A 22,154-nucleotide genomic window follows, 5' to 3' on the forward strand; every position below is an offset into this window, starting at 1 on the left:
AGTTAAATCATAACACATAGTATGGTATTGTTGGTTTAATCACACCTTCAATATATAAAAACAAAGTACATAGTCTATGTATACATACTGTAAATGAATCCATGATTTACAATAGCATAATTATTGTATTGTCTTCAAATAAAGGTTATCTTTATCTTTAAAATGCACTGTGCCTGACACTTCCCTCTAGTTAAAAAAGATTGAGAGGCAATCAATGTGCTGTATCTGACCTCTGGTGGAGGTTTGAATTATATCCATTTTAATATCTGGACTTTCAGACATGAGAAAATCATCCTCCCACTGTGTGATGTCAGTAAATGGAACAGAATGATATTTTGGTCAAGTAAATTGTTTTGTTGCTTGCCATTTTATTCATATTTTAACATGAACAATTTGCACTTAAATAAAGAAGACTCAAATTTAAAAGCTTAAAGACAAAAAACGTTTGTCTCCATTTATTGAGTTTGAATATGCTTCACTTTAGGTTCAACATACCACTTAGCTTGCTATGTTTAATATATTTATAAATTAATACTATGAACAAGGTTCTATAAGCACATTAAGAGCCATATTTGTGGTTTATTTCATTCATAGAGCATGACCACCTTTTCAGAAAAATACTTAATCTTGTGTTGGGTACAGAAATGTCAGGTGCAAATATACATATGAATATAAAAAAGACTTTTACAAAATAATATATGTCACAGATACAGGTTTAGAAAGTCTCTTCTCTACTTCTGAAAAATAAGGTCCAGTAAAAATGGGGCCCTCACTCTCGCTAGGCATTGAACAAAATAGCCTTCAAATAATGTGCTTTTGCAAATACTGTATAATATATTTGAACTGATTTCTGACCCTCCAGCACTTTTTGATGTAACCTAGATGTATGGCTGCTATTGCATATCTATAGTGCACAGTACAAAGTAAACATTCTTTCAGAGGCGAATCAAGACAGCTCTTCCACTCCCCGTCACATTAGATAGCTAGCTAGATAGATAGATAGATAGATAGATAGATAGCAGAAATGATGGGGTATCTGGGGATGGGGTTGAATTTTGGCATAGATGGAGGTTAATGGTGGCTCTTCTCCTTCGGTATCCAGTTCTGGTATGTGGTCCCTGGGAGGAGGACAGGACAGCAGGGGAGGGAATGAGGAGTAAAGAGGCAGAAACACAAAAAAGAAAAGAAGTGCTGTCAACTGTGCCATTACAAGCCTTGAACAAGGCACCATTTACTGTCACACCATTTCACACAAGCCTTGAGCCTTCTATTGTCACACCATGCACGCAATCTTCTGTGACCACTCAGACTTTTCTGTTGTGAACAGGAAATGACTTGTGGCTTTCTAGCTGTGCTCTTGCTGCTCTGAGCGCTCATAGCTCTGGTGAGAACAGATCAAATGCTTCTAAGCCTGACCCTAGGAGGTACATCTGGTTAAAGAGAAGATGAATAAAGCAACATGCTTCAGAATGAGGCAGTAACAATCTCTCACAGAAACACACGCATACACACAGCAGTCATCCTCACTGAGTCTTGTGATACTGACCTGCCTTAGTCTTCTATCACTGTGCAATATCTCAGAGTATACTGAACTTCAGTTTGTAGTTCTTCATTTCCAGATTGAACTATAAGGTAAACAGACAATTGTTATACTGAAGGTAGTCAGAAATACCACTGATTTCTTCACCGTATCACAAGCTGAAAGAAAGTGGAAAACACAAGAAACATTTGAGCACTTATGAAAGCAACAGAGTATAGACTATGTGCTTTTTAGGGTGTAGCAAAGGGAAGTGCTGCATGCTATTATCCAAGATCAGTTAAGTGGATCATATTCTGTAAACTTTATTTACTAACAACTTCTGCTCTGCTCTGGCTTATGTTAACAGAGCAAACATAAGGACATTCATTTTCTTTTAAGGAAGTAGGTCATGGGATTTTTGTGTTGTAGATGTTTAGAAGTACATCCAAGAAACTTATGCATGGCTGTAACTGCATACTTTATGAAACCATGAACCAAACATTTGGGTAGTCTCTGTCCTTAACAACTGTATTATCTAAATATAATTATTTTTGGTCCCCATAGTTTTTACTACAAACATGTATAATGGTAGTTTGATACAGTAGCTGTTGAGTATGTAAACCTCCCTCCTCGCAACAAAGGCTAAGTTTCATGTGTTCCATGGGTCCCTTGCTAGCACGCCCACCTTCCAATCTAAAGTGCTACAAGTTCGCCAGTCAGGTGCAGGGCTGGGTCGTGCAGGCAACAACACAATGCAAGTTTCATGCATGAACAGAAGTTGCTTGACCATCTAAAATGGTTGAAAATGTTTATGGGTAATCCTTGAACAAACCAACTTTTTGGGAAATATTTTTATTTGCCATCTACCCCAAAGTTAGATAAGAGGATACATACCCTTCACTTGTACAACAACCCAGTCTTACATCATTAGCATAGCTAAGCATAAATCACTGGAAGTGGGTTAGACCAGTTAGCTTATAGCTAGCCTATAGCTAAAAGGGAGCTAGAGTTATAGCACGCACAGAGAAGAGAAGCTGTATCTTTTGATATAACTCTGGGGTTGACAGCAAACTCAAAAGTTTGTGTTCTCGAATTTACCATAAAAAAGAAAATAATATTTTGTAAGGACACAATAAGAATTTAGAGATAATATAATAAAAAGTTTGAGATAACTTCATAACTTTATAAAAAATAAAATGTTTTCATTATATGCATTCTTCTAACATGGAAAATGGACAAGTAGCTACCTGCCTTGTAATTATTCGTTTCTCCTTTTCCTTAGAGACAGAAAAACTCCTCCAACTAATATAACACCGATAACACTCAAAACCACCACAGAGATTATTATAGTGTGTTCTCGTCCTGCATCTGTCAAAAGAAAAATATTTTCAGTGTAATCAAGACATTTTATATAAATGTTCACATTGCATATAATGTAGTATTAGGCTGAGATGAAGAATATTGCAGTGGACTAGTAGTAGTAGAACTGTAGTAGTTAGTTGTAGTAGTAGTAGTAGTAGTAGTAGTAGTAAATTTAATAATAATAATAATAATAATAATAATAACGCTACTACTATTATTATTTTAAAATAACTGTGTTAATCACTGTTCAAACTCAAACTAAACCAGGAGGGACTTAAAGGAGGACACCTAAACTAATTTCCTCTGCAGCTCATTACAGAGCCTCAGGGCCCTGATTCTCAATGTTCTGCCCCCTTTGGATTTTACTGTTGTTGGGCTTTAAGAACAATTTTTAAAAACGCAGATCTGAAAGTGTGGTTGCAAAGAGCCTTAAAAGTGATTAGTGGAATCTAGATAAAAGTCCAGATAAAAATGATCATTGTACGGTAGATATTTTCATCCAATTTACTTCAGAGCTTTTTGCTGTCATACCTGTAGATTTGAGACAGTGTTGTTGTGTATCACTATGAGATAGGTGTGTTGTCTGATTAATGGCAGGGTTGGCAGCCACACAGTCATAAGTGGAAGAATCTTCAATTTTAAGATGAAGACTGAGACTGATGTTGTTGTCAGGGTTACTGGTCTGGTTCAGGAGCACATTATCTTTATACCAGGCCAAAGTCACATTTTTGCCATTCTCCACAGAGCACCGCCACATACAGGAGCTTTCATCATCCAGTGACACCTGAGGTTGGGAAACTTCCTCTGGAAAAAGATAAAGTGAAGGTTTCTGTCATGAGAAATGTATCAGCATGGATTACGATGTTATGGTCTAAGAGATGTTGACAGATTTAGAAAGACAGCTCAATTTTGACAAGAGGCATGAAATATTTAGCTGGATTTATTCTCAGATGCATATCATTTATATAATGTATATGTTTATAGCATTCATTCTTCTTTGAATGTAATTCTTAACACCTTAGTGCACAAGAAATCTGACTTTAGAAAAAAAACTAAAGTGTCTGAAATCATTAACCATCTTCCATCTTCTTCAAGATACAGTGTATGGTGTCATCATACCAACCAAAAATCACCAAATCAAAAGGACGCTTCTAACAAAAGCACTTTTGTGAGGCAGATAGAATGTCCGCACTTTCTTAAAATTCAAACATTCAGCTGTTACATCTCGTACCCTGTGTTTCAGCAACTAAACATACAATTGCAGGCTATATGCTGTTTAATTAAACATACACACCATACTATGCCTATGCTCTCACCATTTATAATGTTATATAGATCAGATTATATCATACTACCACATACCATTTTATGTCCCGTGATGCCTTTTGTGTTTGTTTCCATGTCCTATTTGTTGGGGATAGTCACAATGGCCAAACTTCACCACGCCATATGCAAGTAATTATACCCAACAACCTTGTATTATAACACATCAGGGTGTACCACAACCGCTAAAATACTTCACAAAAATGTTACAATGACAACAAGAGCAGTCAGGCAACTGCAGACCTTCTTCCTAAACACATAATACTAACCAAGGAGAATACTAACCAAGGAGAAGCCAATTTCCAGCATGATCTGGATGGTTATACAGAGGAACCGAGATAAGGCGACCCTTCGCCTTAACAACGAGAACAAATGGCCTCTTACATGTTTGCAAAATGCCTGTGTTGCATAGCTGCCAAGTTGCAGTTCTGTTTGTGTGTTCACACCAAGAACGTCTAAGAGCTACTATCTTTCTAAATCCAGTTTGCCTTTGATAATAGCCCAAAATCCACAATGAGTAACATTAATGAGCTAAAAATGAAGACCAAAAAGTTGTTTGACAACAAAGAGTTGTTACCAGAAATCAGTCATCATTTTGTTTACCCACGGTTGCCATAGAAAGAAAGAAAGTATAGAAAACTAGGCCTATCTTTCACCTAATGTTAACTTATGACAGAATGTAACAATAGCCTTCATTCATTTTCTGCTACTTAATAGAACACATCTAGCCTCCACTTTCCCCTTTTTAGCACACATTCAGACTATCGACTGGTCTTTTCAATGTATTTCTGCCCAGAACCATTCGCTTTAAGCGGACAAAAGGCACCTTTTTATTTTCTAGCTGGGTTGTGGTTATAGCGCAGTTCAAACCACACCTGAGACACACATGTACAGTATGATGGAGGCAGTATGGCAGCTTTAACCTGTTAACATAGGCGGCAAAATAAAAATCAACACTGCGATCATGCAGGCAGTGTGTTCAAGCTGTAAAATGATGATCCAGACCAGTACTTTTAAGGTATGTGAACAGACAGATGGACAAGATGGAACTGATGTATACCCTCCAATCTCTAGGTATAAGGGTATGTGACAATGTGGGGCTATTTTAATTCCACACACATATTGGCATGGCTTTATTTCAGTTAACCTAATAGCTGATTTGATTTGCATTGAGAGATGATCTTATGGAAAGTACCCCATGCCAAACTCTTTGTATGGTGAAGGGTATGTGATGATGTGGGGCAATTTTAATTCCAAAAGCCAAGGGAAATTTATCAGGATGCATAGTATCCTGGATCAATGAAATAACAGGCCTTTAAAAATAAAAATCTTCCTGCCTCTATATGGGAATTTAAGGGGTGTCCTTACTTATGCCCCCTGTATTTTAAGGAAGAACATTTATTTATTTACAATACATTATTCATTCACAAAAGACACCCATAACTTTGGAATGGGTGTCCTAACTTTTTCACGACTGTATTTTCACTAGTTTTATGTACTGTTCCCTCCTGTTCCCTCGGTTCTGCCACAAATTTGGCACACTTTTTTCTTCCTGTCAGAGTCTTCCTCTGTTGCATAGCCTATTCAAAGACAGTCTGTAACTTAATAAAGTAAACCATCCCCTCATATTCAGAACACAACACAGTTAATTTATTAACTTAGTTAATGATATTAACCAGAAGGTTAAAACAAGCTCTTTATCATAAACCTTTTAAATTGGTTTTATAAGACTTGGCTTGTACAATTTAAGATTATTTCATCAGTGTTACCACAGAATTATGAAAGAATAAAAGTATACAACTTACCATACACAGTTAGCTGAAAATAATGCTGACTTCTGGAATCCTCAGAGTTCTCTATGACATATTTGCCTGAGTCACTTGTCCTTAAGTTATGAAGAAAGAAGTATCCAGTCTGATTGTTCCAGTGCAGATGATTTGTAAAACCACCCACAATTGAAACTTGGCCATTAATGAGATATGCTATGGTTTTTACTCCATACTTCAAATTGCCTATTTTAAATATCTGTACTGGAAATGTAATAGATCTTCCCTGAAGTATGACTTGCGAGGTCCATCTTTGTTTAATTTGATTTTCAGAAGAACAGAATTCTAAGCAGGGAAACAAAATATGTATTAATAAACTAGCATCATGTTTATTACATCTGAGCTGAAGGCAACAAAAACAACTAGAGAAAAAACATAAATAAATGTATTGTCAAACATTCTGCATCAACACTTAGATTATTCCTAGGCTATACAATGCCAAAAATACATGAAAAAGAGAGTAGGCTAATTCAGTATAGAGACTTAAGAATTAAATTGTGCTTTTATATTCTCCAAAATAATTTCCATGCAGGTTATTGTAAACAGTTTTTTGTTGACACAACATGTGCTTAGAGTGGTCTGGAGTCCTACTGTGCAAATGGTATTTCCATTTTGTTCTTGAAGTACGGTTTTCATGGTGTTCAATACTAATAGCGCCTTCATGCTTTTCGTACAGTAAACTCGGAGGACCCGACTTTAACCTCCCAAAAAAGAGTGTTCATGAGATTAGCTCGGAAAACAAATACAGGAAATGCGTAAATAAGTTATTAGAACTGTTTACTATGGTTTAGCAAGAAGGGAAATGTCTCGGGTGAGTTATCTGTAGTGTTAATTTAGCGATTACCATGCCTATTTGTAATGAGAGTGAAATTCGCCCACATAGTCCCACATGTCTAAACTGTCGGCTTCATTTTGAACAAAAAGGGTAATTACATTTCACTTTATATAGCATACCGCACCAAGCAAGGACTAGGCTATGAGCTAAACGTTCAATTGCTCCATTTAGTCCATGGGCCAGACCAGATACCGGTACCATCTGGGTGGGCAAATTCTAGTTGTGATTTTTTTATACCTACACATCCCTAGTTTATGTTTTGATATGATAGACCTCTGAGATTGGTAGCTTTTTAGTGGTTATCACCTAATGAAGTAAACCACCCTCTAATATAAATCGCATTTTAGACGCCTGGTGCATATTCTGGTTGAAGCCATGGTTAAGACACTTGTCAGTGTTGTATAATATTGTGTTATCATCTTAAATGTGGTTATGTGGTATCATCTTAAAGAGTACATCCTAAGCTGTCATTTAAGCACATTGGTGAAGCCCTCTGACAAACACAGAAGTCACTGGAGCTCTTTGAACCATCAAAAACACAACATTTTCCAAAATTTCCGCCTAAACTATACACTTTCTTTATGCCCTGTGGCATCAGAGAATATTACAGATACAAAAGACAGAAACTGAAATACTCTCTGGACTCCAAGGATTCTGGAAATGTATGCTTTACCCATACTACTTCATTGTTGGATGTGATTTCAGGACTAAACTAAGAAGGATGACTTTGGCCAAAATTCCGCTCATGGAACTTCATTGCTTTGTTAGGTAGATGTGTAATTGTGTTTCTATTGTCATGCCAAGTGTAAATACATGAGTGTAAATGTAACATTTTGGCTACAGCTACATCAGGCACCCATATGTAATCTAGCTAAGTGTATAAGTTTAAATGGTAAGTAAGGTCATACGTTTATAACCATGTTAGGGAGTATACTCCAGCAGCATCTTGCACAAAATAAAGTCCTGTGAGAATTTTGGTATGAAAGCAAGCCACTATGCTAGATGCCTCAAGGGGACCCTGATGGTTCATAAAAAGCACGGTGGCACTCTGGGAAATGGTGTGGTCAAATAGTTTTGACATATTTAGTGCTTTCGTTCGAACTGACATTTTCGCGACACTTTAAAATCTATGTTGTCATTCTGTAGGCCTATACACTAAATCAGGGCTATTCAATTAGTTTGTAATGGGGGCCAGTTCATGAAAAGCATCACAACTGAGGGGCCGGAGAAATGCGGCTTGAAATATGAGTAATCACATTAACAGCTGTATACAATGAATTACAACAGCAGCAATATGGGTGTTCAAATGTTGTATTTTGTACATGCATAACAACATCATTGGCTGGTTGATGGTGGCTAATATGGAATGAAATCTGTGATAACAGATAACACAAATGGAATCTGTGCTTTGCACAGTAACTGCTAGGTCCAAGATTTCCAGTGAGTACAAACAGGATTCAAACACTGTTCAGGTGAATTAAATGTGTAATCAGTCACATATGTAGCTCTTCTGACTTATTCATGGGTTTCATCAGGTCCCTTTCCACAGGTGTATCAAAGCACCATGCAGCCTGCATTGATAATCAAGGTGCTTGATTTTATACACCTGTGGAAAGGGACCTGATGAAACCCATGAATAGGCCTACTTGTTACATTTGACGTTCCCACCATTTTTGAGATGACCGTGACCCCTAGATTTTTTTAGCACTGGGGGCAGGCCAGTCATAATAGCCTAATAATAATAACACGGGGGTCCGGGGGTGTCTCCCCCGGGATTTTTTTTATTTTCTGGTTGCTAATCACGCTATTTTAACATGTTTTGAGAGGGACAGGCCCAGGGTCGGACTGGGAACAAAATTCGGCCCTGGCAATTTTCTCCTGGACCGGCCCACTACTGGACCGACGACCCCCCCCCCCCCACACACACACACACATACACACAAGCCCACCGATACCAAAATCCCCCCGATTCCCCCCCATAAATAACAAACACACAGTATCATGCTGTAGCAACACTTCATAAACTGAACCCAAACATTTAGATTTGGACCTATAGGTTATTATAATCACAATAACACGGGGGTCCGGCGGGGTCTCTCCGGGATTTTTTTTTTTATTCTGGTTGCTAATCACACCATTTTAAAGTGATTTGAGAGGGACAGGATTCAGGGATAGGCTACTAAAGACAGGCTCATCTTCTGTCTGTCTCACTTCATGTTACCCATAACCACATGTCACTGCTTGACTGAATGAAAAATATAGGCTACTAAACATGCATGGAGATCGTCATAGTTGACAATTACGATTTGTGCCAACATGTTGTAGAAACACAACCACAGCCTTTAGGCCTATTTGGTGCAAATCTTCTCCTTTACTTTGGTTAGTCAGCAATTCACATTAACTGTAGGCTATCACCAAAAGTGTATACTAAATGTTTTTGCCCAAGTTTGTGTGCCGTCATCACATTTTGCAAAATTAGGCTACCTTCGTTACTAACCTACCAGTTAATAGCCTACTTTTTACGTGCATCGACTCGCGATTGATTGTGCATCTAATGTAACACTCGGTGGAGAGACTTACACTTTCCAAGTTTCACTTTCACTGTCGTTGTGAGCTAAAAGGCTACTATATGGGAAATACTTTGAAGTTCCTTTTGAGTCCAAACATGAATAGGTTTTCTTTAACCTGTGCTACACTTTTCCACCAAGTTGTGCGAAAATTGTAGGCTACTCTGAGTTTTTTTTTATGTTGACAGACAAACCGCACTACAGTAGCCTACATGGTGCAGTAAATGGAAGCTCTTAGCGTGCAACTAACGTCTATAAAAACAATATATTTATGGAATAAAACTAGACACCTCTGATTGCTGTTTACGGTTAAACTGCGATGATGTGAACACCAACCAGCGGAGGGCACTTGTATAGCCTAGGCTACCGTGCATGGACTCGTAGGCTATATTTCCCCACAAACCAAGCGGCTGCTTGGACAAATCCACTTGAGGGGTGGGGCAGGGGGGCGCGATCGTAACACACACTGAACCTGTCATGAAGAGGCCAAAATTATTGACCTGTCACCCCCCAATCCAAATGGATGCAACTGCATTTATAGGCTAGGCCTAGGTCTACATAACGGGCCGCAAATAGGCTAAATAACTTAAAAAAAAAAAAAAAAAAATCCCGGAGGTCACCTGGGTCACATGTGGACCGGCCCACCGGGCATTTGCCCGGTTGTACAGATTACCAGTCCGAGCCTGGACAGGCCCATCTTTTTTCTGACGCACCTCACGTTACCCCATGCATTTACGGAAGCGTATTAGGGCCACATGAAGAGAAAATATTTTTGAAAATTCTGAGATAAAAGTCAAAATTTTCGAGAATATTAAAAGTCAAAATTTTCGAGAAACAAAGTCAGAAATATTTTCTGAGATTAAAGTCAGAATTTCTGAGAAAAAAAGTCAAAATTTTCGAGATAAAAGGCAACATTTTTGAGATAAAAGTCAAAATCTTTGAGAAACAAAGTCAGAAATAATTTCTGAGATAAAAGTCAGAATTTCTGAGAAGAAAAGTCAAAATTTTCGAGATAAAAGTCAAAATTTTCGAGAAACAAAGTCAGAAATAATTTCTGAGATTAAAGTCAGAAATTTTGACTTTAAAGTCAGAAATTCTGACTTTAGTCAGAAATTCTGACTTTAATCTCAGAAATTATTTCTGACTTTGTTTCTCGAAAATTTTGACTTTTATCTCAAAATTTGTTACTTTTATCTCGAAAATGTTGACTTTTTTACTCAGAAATTCTGACTTTAATCTCAGAAATTATTTCTGACTTTGTTTCTCGAAAATTTTGACTTTGATTCTCGAAAATGTTGACTTTTATCTCGAAAATTTTGACTTTTATCTCGGAATTTTCAAAAATATTTTCTCTTCATGTGGCCCTAATACGCTTCCGTATGCATTAAACCAAATGTCACTGCTTGAATAAATGAAACACATAGCCTACTGAACATGGGCATCGTCATAGTTCACGATGGCAATGAAAAAGTTTAGCCTACTTGGTTTCTAACAGAAATTACGTTTTGTGCCAACATATTGTAGAAACACAACCACGGCCTTTATTTGGTGAACGTTGGTGCAAATCATCTCCTTTACTTTCTTTATTATAAAGTCTACGATTCACTTTAACGTTTTGCCGTCGCCATTTACAAATATGCAATTTACCTTCGTTAGGCTATCATACTTTTTGCTTCGAATCGCAATTGAGTGCGCATTTAATGGAACATGCCACATGATTTCCAAGAGGCTTTTAGACAGGCTCATTTCAGACTTCGCTAGTCTATAATTGCATTTGTTTATGTTGTAAGACGTGAAGAAATGAAGGACATCGGCAATAGCCAGGCTACTATATAGAAATACTTTGAAATTCCCTTTGAGTCGGATCTGCTCTTACCTTTCCACCAAGTTTTGCAGAAATTGTGCCCATGTTTTTTTGCGATATTGTTGACAGAAACTATTTGTGTGGTGCAACCTGTTAAATATTAGTAGATAAACTCCAACGTGCCATTTTAGGTTGAAACTAAACTATGGCACTTACGTTCAGCTTATAAATGTACAAATGTAATGAATTGTAGCCTAACTTGTTCAATGGGCTGAGGTGCAGTGGCTGCAGGACTAAAGCGAGTGAGAGATGCAAGAGTGGACAACAGCTCATGCGCTTGCTAGAGATTACATTTTTTTTAAAGGGCCAGTACAAATGACCTCACCCGCGGGCCGCCAATTGAAGAGCCCTGCACTAAATTATGCTCCAACAGGGTTATGTTTGGTATCAAACTGACTGGTATAAGACCTCCTGCATCACTAGCATGCAGAGGTGGGCAGTAACGAAGTACATTTACTTAAGTACTGTACTTAAGTACAGATTTTGAGTATTTGTACTTCACTTGAGTTAATTTTTAAAAAAATACTTTCACTTTCACTTCACTACATCTGAATGACAAAAATCGTACTTTTAACTTCACTACATTTCTGTTAAGGCTCTCGTTACTTTTAACTTTAAATAAACTAGGTCTAGCCTATATCGAAACTCTGTCCCCCCCTCCCCTCTCTTCTAAAATGTGATGGTTTGTTCGCAGGTGACAGCCTATCACTAATCAGGGTTGCGTCACATCTGTGCGCTAGGCTATAAAACCAAGTTCAACGTCTAACCGTTCTCTATTCCTAAATCGACAGCAAGATGGAGGTAGACGGAGACGGAGATGAAGGCGGATGCCCTGTCGAGTACTCGCACCCATGGCCGTATCTCGACAAAATGTTTAAGTTTACTGAACGGATGAACGATTCCTATCGTTTTAAATGCGTGCTTTGCTTTTGGCTGTCTATACACAGTGATGGGGAGTGAATTTGTGGACCCATGTATTCTTGTTTTGTTTACAGTATAGACAGGCAACCATTTTAAGTGATGGGAAGTGAATTTGTGCACCCATGTAGACTTGTTTAGTTTACTTAAAATGGTTGGCTGTCTATACTGTAAACACAAAGTGGAAAGGGAATTTGTGCACCCATGTAGTCTATTTTGTTTCCTTGAAATGGTTGGTTAGATTTAACTCAGAAACCATGAGCCACTGTTGGACCTGTGATGTTAAGTTGCTTGAATGTTGCTTTCATGTCAAGCCAGTTTGATAGAAAATAAACATTTTCTTTCTCTCAGTTGGGTTTCTTCATTCTGTAACATTCTATAATCCCTTATTCTGCAGCTTATACAAGCTAGTCAGGGGCATGCATTTAAGTGTTAAACCTTACACATGTAATTTAATTGTACTTTACAATTAAACAAGTAACAAGTTACAAGTAAACAAATTGTACTTTAATACTTAAGTATTTTTAAAATCAAGTACTTCAGTACTTTCACTTAAGTACAATTTTGAATATGCAACTTTTACTTGTATCGGAGTAACATTTGACCAGTAGTATCTGTACTTTGACTTAAGTACTGAAATTGAGTACTTCGCCCACCTCTGCTAGCATGTTTTTTTGGCAATATATCAACTACTTCTTGAGCGAATAGCCAACAAGTGATTTTTTTTAACCAAGTTTGATATGCGTTTTCGCTATCCGCAGATCACTAAAGTTTGTTTTTATTACAATTCTGACAACCTAGTGATAATATCACAACTTTTCTGTGCTATTGCTGGTTAATTTGATATCAAAAGCTTATGATTTGCTTGATAAACACTCTATTATATTCTACAAAATGTAACCCTACCCCCTAATTTCTAAAATATGTCAACATTTTTATCTATCCTTTGTCAATGTTCATGTATAGGTTGCCTAGTAACGGGGACGCTGGCCAGATGCGCCGCTCCGTTTGGCCTATTTTTGTTTGATTATTTTCTAATATTTACATAACTTGATTTACATATTTTTCTGATTTGTATATTTTATTCGTTAACATATCAACTCGTTCGTTGTTTTTGTTGCGTTTTTTTCCCCTTTCCGTGGTGTTTTTTTGTCTGTTTTTGCCTGAGACGGCATTCCATGGAAAGACCGTTATCTACATTTAGGCTAGGCCTACTATCCAACTCATCAGCATACGGACTCAGTGGCTGTTTCAGTCGGTTGACTGTCAGTTGGGAGTAAGACTCCTCATTCAATCTATGAACTTAAATGGCTGATGTTAGTCGGTTGACTCTCAGCTGTGACATCGGTGGCTGATCTAGTCGGTGGACTGTCAGCTGGCCTAACGCAGGAGAAGGACGCAGCTTGTGCATAGAAGCTAGCTCTCTTTGGACTGTGTCAGTGTGAGCATGCCTTGCTGATGTTGGCCCTACGATACACTGCCCTACAACTTTTGCAGTTGTCATCTTTCAACGCGCCTATCAGCGAAAATGTGCTCGACCTATGCCGGGCAACGGGGATATTACGCAGGAAACGCTACATCCATCGAGGATCCGGCCGCACTGTCATCAAGCCGACAACAGAGGATGGTAGAGCTATCCTCCTGTATCCCTGTGTCCCTTCACTCAGGTACAACTCCTCAACTCATCTTCCTGGTGCCTGTCAACTGCGATGGTCTGAAGAGCGCGTCTCACCAGAGCGTAGGCCAACTGGCTCTGTCGTGTCAACTACACGCCATCTCATCTACCGAAGTTCTGCCCCAGCGATTACACAGCTAGAGTTGGACTAAGTTAACACGGACTTTTCTTTATTTTAATTTCTTATTTATTTATTTTATTACTTGTTCATTTTTGTTTGTTGTCTGTCTTGTATGTCTACCGTTAGGTATCTCGGGTACGCTGGCGATTACGCCGCTCCATCAGGCTTCTTTTGTCTTGTGCGTCAATTGTTATTTTGTAAATGTGTTTGCTTGTCTTGATGCCGCTGGAACGCTGGCGACTACGCCGCTCCGTCCGGCATCTTTTGTCTTTTTTTTATCTGTAGTGTTTCTGTAATCTCGGCTTCATTGAAAATGAGGGCTTCCCTCAATGACCCTCCGAGAATAAATAAAGGTTGAATGAATGAATGAATGAATGTATAATTTACCTAAACGTTTCAATGGACTCTTGAAGCATGGACATGCGATGATCAAGTGAGGTGTTCCATGTACTTTAATGAAAGCAGCATATGTGATTTGGACCTTGGACCTTTAGATCAATGACAACCACAGAAAGTTCCTCAGGTTTGCCTTTCGAGGTGTGGGCTACGAGCCCTCCCATTTGGCCTTGCGCTCAGCCCTCACGTCACCGAAGAGGCTATCGCCCCACTCCTGGAAAAGGGTTTACGTCTGACTACTTTTACCGACGACTGGCTGGTGGCCGCGGACTCGTGTCAGGAAGCACAGCAACATACGGCTCTCCTAACGAAGCACTTAATGTTACTGGGTTTCAGAATAAATTGGGAGAAAAGCGTTCTGCTCCCATGTCAAATCACCACCTTTATAGGGCTGTCTCTAAACTCTGTCTCATTCAGAGTGCGACTGGGGAGCCACTGTGAAATTCAGGGTCTGCCTCAGACTCCAGGGTCTCATGGCGTCAGCCTTGGTAGTCATACCACTTGGCCGCTTATACATGTGAGCATCTCTGGGATTGCACCCCTCGCGTCATGGCCGCGTTGCAATCTCAGCAGCCTGCTGCGCTGTGGATCTAGAAACGCCCACTCTTCCTCACAGAGGGAACCCCGATGGACGCTGTCCTACACAGGATAGTGGTGACAACGGATGCCTTGTTAAGCGGCTGGGGAACTACTCCCAAGGACAGGTCGATAAATGGGCTGTGGGATGCACACATGCAATCTTTGCACATATACTGTTTAGAACTTATGGCAGTGTGGCTCACACTCAGACGTTTTCTGCCTGTGAGAGGGCATCATGTCCTGGTCAGAACAGACAACACCATCATGTCCTGGTCAGAACAGACAACACCACGATGGTGGCTTATTTCAACAAGCAAGGGGCACCGAGGTCTCTTCATATGCACACGTTGGCACACAAACTGATTTTATGGAGCAGCACGCGGCTCCTGTCGCTGAAAGCCACACACGTCCCTGGTGTATTGAATTTGGGTGCGGATTTATTATCCAGGGGCAATCCATGCTTTAGAGACTAGAAACAGGGTACGGTAACGGGGCCTCTTACTCATCCTCATAGCCCTGTGCTGGCCAGGGAAACCCCGTTACTCCACTCCCCAACGTGGCCACTGTCTCTCCGCAGGGAGCTGCTGTCCCAAGCGAACGGGGAGATATTTCACCCATATCCAGAGCGCCTGGCCCCCTGGATTTGGCTCGTGAAAGGCTGAATCTAACAGCTGCAGGTCTGCCCTGCAATGTCATAGGGGTTTCTAAACCACTGGCCCCTTCATGGGATCTACTGTACCTATGGTTTTGGATGTTCTGTCTCACCCTACCTTCGAGTCATTACAGCAGTTGGGTCTTAAAGTGCTCTCAATTAAGACAGTATTGTTGGTGGCCTTATCTACGGCTAAACGCATAAGCGATATTTACGCCTTATCCGTGAATCCAGTCTGTATGCAATTTTTCCCGGGTGACCCAAGTGTTGTATTAAACCCAACCCAGCGCTTATTCCGATTAAACTTTCCCCATAGAGAAAGTATGCTTGGCAGTGTGTTGGACAAACCCCGACAACGTTTGTCAGGTTTTACAGACATGATGTCACAGCCCCGACTTTGGCACATTCAGTGTTAGGCACTAGGACATCAGGGAACAGGGCACACTGATTCATTGATGGGGATTGCAAGCCTAGTATTCCAAGCAGGCCCGGGGTGGGTAATCAAGAAAATTCCTGGTGGGCCGCTTCACTTTTGGGCCGGTCAAGGAAAAACATATTGACATTTGTCACGTTAGTCTATCTTCTCTTAAAGTAGGCTACTCACGTTCTGCAATCTATGCCTGACACCGCAGCCCGTCTTTTCCAAAAAGTTTTCTCAGATAGGCCTGGCCTACCGATAGCTGGGCCGGCCTTACTGTAGCAATAAGCGTCAGGGAAGATGGATGGTATAAAGAGGCCAGGAGGGACTGAAAAGGCCAGGTAAAAAAAGAAAGGAAGGCATTGGAGGAGGATGTTGCCAAATGTGCCAAGCTTACAGATTTTTTTTAAAGCAACACCAAAGAGTTTTTTGTACCCTAAAATAATGTTTCCAAAATCGTTTCAATGGTTCATCAACTAACAGGGTGAACGGCACTTCTGCAGTTGCTTTGCGACCTTCTATCGGCTATAACCGCACTATGCAAGTTTGCCAGATCGGGTAGCGGACCTGTAGTTCGATGGAATGAGACATAAGAAACCACAAATTTGACTTGCATCCGATGCACAGTACATATACTTTCATCATGCAACATATTCTACCTTGTCTGTGGACATCGTTATTTCCAAAGCCGGTGCTTGATAAACAAATAGTTTGCATGCGACAGAGGAACATTTTCATAAGGCATTATGTAGTAAAAAGTGTCGTTATGGATTTGACGGTTTCATGTTATGGATGTGACATGTCTGAACCAGTCCTCCACAAACTACATAAAACACAGACACACACACACACACACAGGCAAGCACACACATATGCACAAACACCCACCCACACGAATGCACACACATAAACACACACACACAGGCACGCATACGCATGTACGTAAGGAGCTGTGCTCTTAAAGGGATACCAGGCAAGCCTGATGCTTTTTCTCTACAAAACTCCCCCTAGCATCTGTACGTGTCGATACGTGCACGAGCCCTCGCTCGGTCTGAAGCTCTTTTCCTTTTCTTTGCATCTTCCGTCAAGGGTTTTCGCTGCTTATTCGCCGGCTCTGCCATTATACACACGTTTGCAACAATCGCTAGCATTTCGTTAGCCTGCCTCTGTGCTGTGGATGCAGGATGTAAACTGATCCTGCTTCTCGCGATGTCTGAGACTTTGTGAGACTGCAGGTCGGCGGGTACGATACACTGAACTTGCAAGTGGGATATTCTTCCTACAGGCAGTAGAGACGGGCGAGAGAGTCTTCATTTGCCCTGTAATGAGTCATTTAAACATATACCGACTTACGAAGATGATTAATTAACACGAAAACGTTGCCTGGTGTCCCTTTAAAGGCAAGCTGAGCATACACATTGCTCTACCATTGATAACAATTTGTTGGAACCTTGAGTCCATTTATCCCCTTTTAATGGCCCTATCATGACAGTCTAAAACACATGGTCACTTGCGAAAAGCTTATTTAAATTTAGTGGGATGTCCAGTCCACATTGGGAGTGTTTTCGTTATTAAACGTAGGGCGGATGGCGCAACAAGACGTTCCTAGGTTTCTTAATCAGTGGGTGTGTTTTGGCAGACATCTGTCATTCCCTTTAACAGATAGCGGTGCAAATTACGTTTATCCTGCAGAGGAGTTGCCTACATTTCATGACGTCTTTAGCTGTTCAGCTCATATTTGCCTCTCCGTCATTACCAATTTGCAAATGATGGTAAATAACTACTCATTGTGAGATGTATTTCGTAATATCTTTATTCTAATTATGTTTCCCATGGTTATCGTGTAATTTCTAATGTTTTGCATGGATGTGCGCCGATGCGTGTTTGTGGATGAGAGAAGCATGGTGCGCTGTGCACCCGCCCATATCACTGTTGATAATGTGCCCTTAAAATAACATATAAACAACTCACCATGGACTTCTGACCAGGTTTCTCTTGGTCAGTGGCGTAATGTGTTTTAGGTAGTGTACTATAGCGATTTTTACGCACCAGAACCCTTCCTTAGGTCGTTAATTGCCACACCCCTGGGCATGTTGCTCAAAAAAAGAGATGCGCAAAATACGAATAAACTTTGCGCAGGGATAATAACCTGTTTCCCGCCATGCGCCAGGTTGGAAAATAGGGCCCTAAAAATATGTATGATATTGCCATGTGAAAAATGTTGTTTCTGTATGGTTGTACACCATATTTATTATTGTGAAGAGTAATTATCCATCAAATTCAATCAGATCAGTTACAAACAATAAAATATAGACCTAAATGAACATTTTAATAACAATAGTTCTATTTGTGTGTGCACAACTTTTTTTCCATGCTAAGGATGACCCAGCTACTTTACATAGGCTACCTGATGTAGCTGTAGCCAAAATGTTACATTTACACTCATGTACACTTGGCATGACAATAGAAACACAATTACACATCTACCTAACAAACCAATGAAGTTCCATGAGCGGAATTTTGGCCAAAGTCATCCTTCTTAGTTTAGTCCTGAAATCACATCCAACAATGAAGTAGTATGGGTAAAGCATACATTTCCAGAATCCTTGGAGTCCAGAGAGTATTTCAGTTTCTGTCTTTTGTATCTGTAATATTCTCTGATGCCACAGGGCATAAAGAAAGTGTATAGTTTAGGTGGAAATTGTGGAAAATGTTGTGTTTTTGATGGTTCAAAGAGCTCATTTGCTCTGTGTTTGTCAGAGGGCTTCACCAATGTGCTTAAATGACAGCTTAGGATGTACTCTGTAAGATGATACCAAACACAATATTATACAACACTGACAAGTGTCTTAACCATGGCTTCAACCAGGATATGCACCAGGCGTCTAAAATGCGATTTATATTAACTTAGAGGGTGGTTTACTTCATTAGGTGATAACCACTAAAAAGCTACCAATCTCAGAGGTCTATCATATCAAAACATAAACTAGGGATGTGTAGGTATAAAAAAATCACAACTAGAATTTGCCCACCCAGATGGTACCGGTATGCTATATTTTGGGTCTTTGGCCAAAGGACTAATTGTGAATAGCGCAATGGAGCAGATGGTGGCAGAGCAGAAAGGTGATGATATTTGCTTAACAAATAGTCCTAGCAACGTCGTCACACACTCAACGGTCAGAATATTATGGAAAAATACTGTCTGTAACCTCTGTAAACAAAAAGTCACAAATGGCTGTTGCTGAATCAGAATAATGCCATTGTAGCCTAATGTTATGACTATTCATTCAGTGACTATAGACTTTAGGCTACTGTATTTGGGCAATGTTTGTAAGTGAGTGGGTATATTTGAAAAGTAAGTGATCGCATCAACAGGTTTGATTCATGGAAAAGAACAAATATTCAAGTAGCCTATGCCTACACTTCATATAGTCAATAATCACAAAATAACCTTGTATTGTACAGAAATTTTCAGTAATTAGCATTTTAATGACTACTGTGTTGTTGTTTAACTGGTAACACTTTAAAGAAAGGTAGACATTAAAAGGATGATCTCAGTTATTTAGAATTTTTCTTATCTGTGACCTCCAAGGTCGACCTTACTTAGGGAGTCTGAAGTGAAAACAGCTTATCTCTTATCACGAAGCTCTTTTTCTTTCTTTTTATGTAATCCTATAAGTAATGGTAAGACTTTGTTTACAACAGACTTGTTGCTCTCATGCTCGCCTAGCATGCTTGTAACCTGTCTCCGGTGTTGTGAATAGAGCTCTGTACTCTGCCGTATGGTCGGTTTGCATGTGAGATACTTTTTGCCTCTTTGTGGAGTAGCCTAATACTTATTTTTTACCACACTATTAAGTTGCAACCTTACCAGAACAGTTTTGTGTGTCATCAAAGCATAAATCCTACAAAAGTCATGTTGACTTACCCACAATGAGAAACAACAACAAATAGGTAACATTCCAGCTTTTCCACATATTTTTGTGATGAAGATTCCCCCTTCTTTCACATCCTCGTAGTTTAGAATGATCTTTCCTCAGATGCTGAAGCATACATGAGTACAGCGTCTTTGTCACCAGCGATATGTTAATGAGTCCCAGAACGTCCACGCCCTTTTTTAGGTGAAGGAAGTAGGCACTTTGCTACTACTGTTGACAGAACAGTAGGCTACTTCAATGAGCAGGCACCATGCCTAAAAGCTGTTGTGTTGTATTTTGCAACAACAACAAAAAAAAAATAAGGATTTGCGGTTTAGTATGTTGCCACAAAAAGGGAAAGGGAAGGGAAAAGAAGGGGTTTGTGGCTCCAGTCAATCAGAAGAGAGAAATCCCGATGGGAGGCTGTGGGACCCGGTGTTCCAGTTTAGATGGTGAGCAGTTTAACTTGTGATCATGGGCGTCGGAGGCATTCTGAAAGTGGGTGGGACATTTTAGCGGGGGGGGGGGGGGGGTTGGATTTAGATGCAATTTCCTGAATTCTGGTACATTTTAACAGGTTATTTAGATACTTCTATATAACAAAAAAAAAGCTATTCATTCAATGACTAATTCAGAACCAGCTTTATTAACCTCATGGTATAGTTAACCATGCAGTTGCAATATCTGTTAAATTAAGTTATTTAATGCTTTGAATGCAACCCCGGAGTGGCTATCGGGAGCTTCGGGAGGATTCCCGGTGGGCCGTTAACTTTTTGTGCCAGTCTGAATGTCGTGAGCTTAAATATATTGTTTCTGAAGTTCATTTGCTGCGCCCTTGCAGCATTTAGCAGCCTACATGTAGAACAGTTGCAGCCCCTTACTTGCAGTTTCCCCAAATATTAACAAAGTAGCACTCACAAAAACTGTTCGGAAGTCGCAGCTATATCTAGTCTATGTATTTGCTAGCCCGGTTAAAACCAGACCCTTCTCAGTCGTAACTGAGAGTGGGTCTGGGGAAGGTTCGTTCACAGCCCATTTCCAAAGGGCGTTCCCAAACGGACGCCGATCAAAATGCCTCGGACGCAATAGGAGAGGCCAAAAACCAATCAGAGCAACGAAAGAGACAGAGTGACAGAAACACACAATTTGCAACACTGTCTGGTTGTAGGGAGAAGCAGGAAGAATTAACCACTTTTTAATTAAACGTAGGCTAATTTACAAAGACATCGTGCCACACTGAAAGCTAATATTTTGTCACTAGCAATTTACATCTGCCCTCTGTCAAACACAATTGCATTTTCAGCTCTGAACAAAACCGTTCACGATCAAACGAGCATTTTGTTTCATTCGTCCTTTCTGGCTGACCGGGACATAGCAGGAATGGGGGACGAGAGACTGAAACGTTCAAAGCAATTATGCCGGAATTGTTTCAAGGCAAACACTGAAGTGTAGCATTCGAGTTATGCTTGCATAGCACACCAATTCAAAAGTAGCCTATGTGTTTTTTGTCGGCTACGTGTCCAGCTATAGTCCTATAAATGAACAGAATATCAAACCGTTTTCAGTAGCCTACCACTGTTGCAGATATCACATAGGTATCCCTTTACATACATGTTTGTAATGTTGCATATTCCAACATAAGGAAGCAGTTAAGAAACTTCTAACTCCCTGTCTTAAACCAACGTAATATCAGCTTCAAACAAGCAGCAGCTGTCATGGTTGATGTTTTTTTTTAAAAACCCCGGCTTCTTCAACAGGGTGCGCTATCGTCATCGTGTAAAGCCCGCCTAAAGGATTCTGATTGGTGCCTCGATCTAGCAAAATTGGAAATGGGCTAGAATGGGTTCTTGGCCAGACGGACTTTCAGAGTGAATCTCGAATTTGCCGGAAGTACGTCTGGGTTTTTCCCAGGCTATGTATTTGCAACAATTAAAGGAATTATCCGGAGTAAAATGCACTTTAGATCAATTTACGGATGATTGGGAGTACATACGTTGAGTTGACATCAAAATCATGTCATTCGGATGTGTTTTGAGAAAGTTCGATTTTACCGTTTTTAGTCAAAACTCGTTAGCGTGGAAGTGAAAAGGGCATATTATTTCGGCGCTACAAAACGCTATTTTTATACCTCTTCTACAGTTCCAAACAACATTACACTTACGTGGTAGTGAGTAGAAGCTCC

At 39.9% G+C, this 22,154-nt stretch overlaps 1 long non-coding RNA gene across 2 annotated transcripts; it reads right to left on the minus strand.

Annotated features, from left to right (window-relative positions):
* Positions 1-468: 468 nt before the first annotated feature.
* Positions 469-20,084, minus strand: LOC143134592 (uncharacterized). 2 transcript variants are annotated; one of them, XR_012988691.1, is made up of 6 exons: positions 19,984-20,084; positions 6,010-6,315; positions 3,413-3,685; positions 2,771-2,887; positions 1,547-1,625; positions 469-1,118 (listed from the first exon to the last, which is right to left on the minus strand). It is a non-coding gene; the product is annotated as an uncharacterized LOC143134592 (long non-coding RNA). The 2 variants fall into 2 exon arrangements; XR_012988692.1 differs by having other exon boundaries at positions 2,767-2,887.
* Between the last annotated feature and the right edge of the window lie 2,070 nt (positions 20,085-22,154).

This window comes from Alosa pseudoharengus, unplaced genomic scaffold, assembly GCF_046254945.1.
Source record: "Alosa pseudoharengus isolate Yale_2024_CS ecotype anadromous, Long Island Sound unplaced genomic scaffold, YU_APseudo_1.1 YU_APseudo_1.1_scf_2, whole genome shotgun sequence".
NCBI lineage: Eukaryota > Metazoa > Chordata > Actinopteri > Clupeiformes > Clupeidae > Alosa > Alosa pseudoharengus.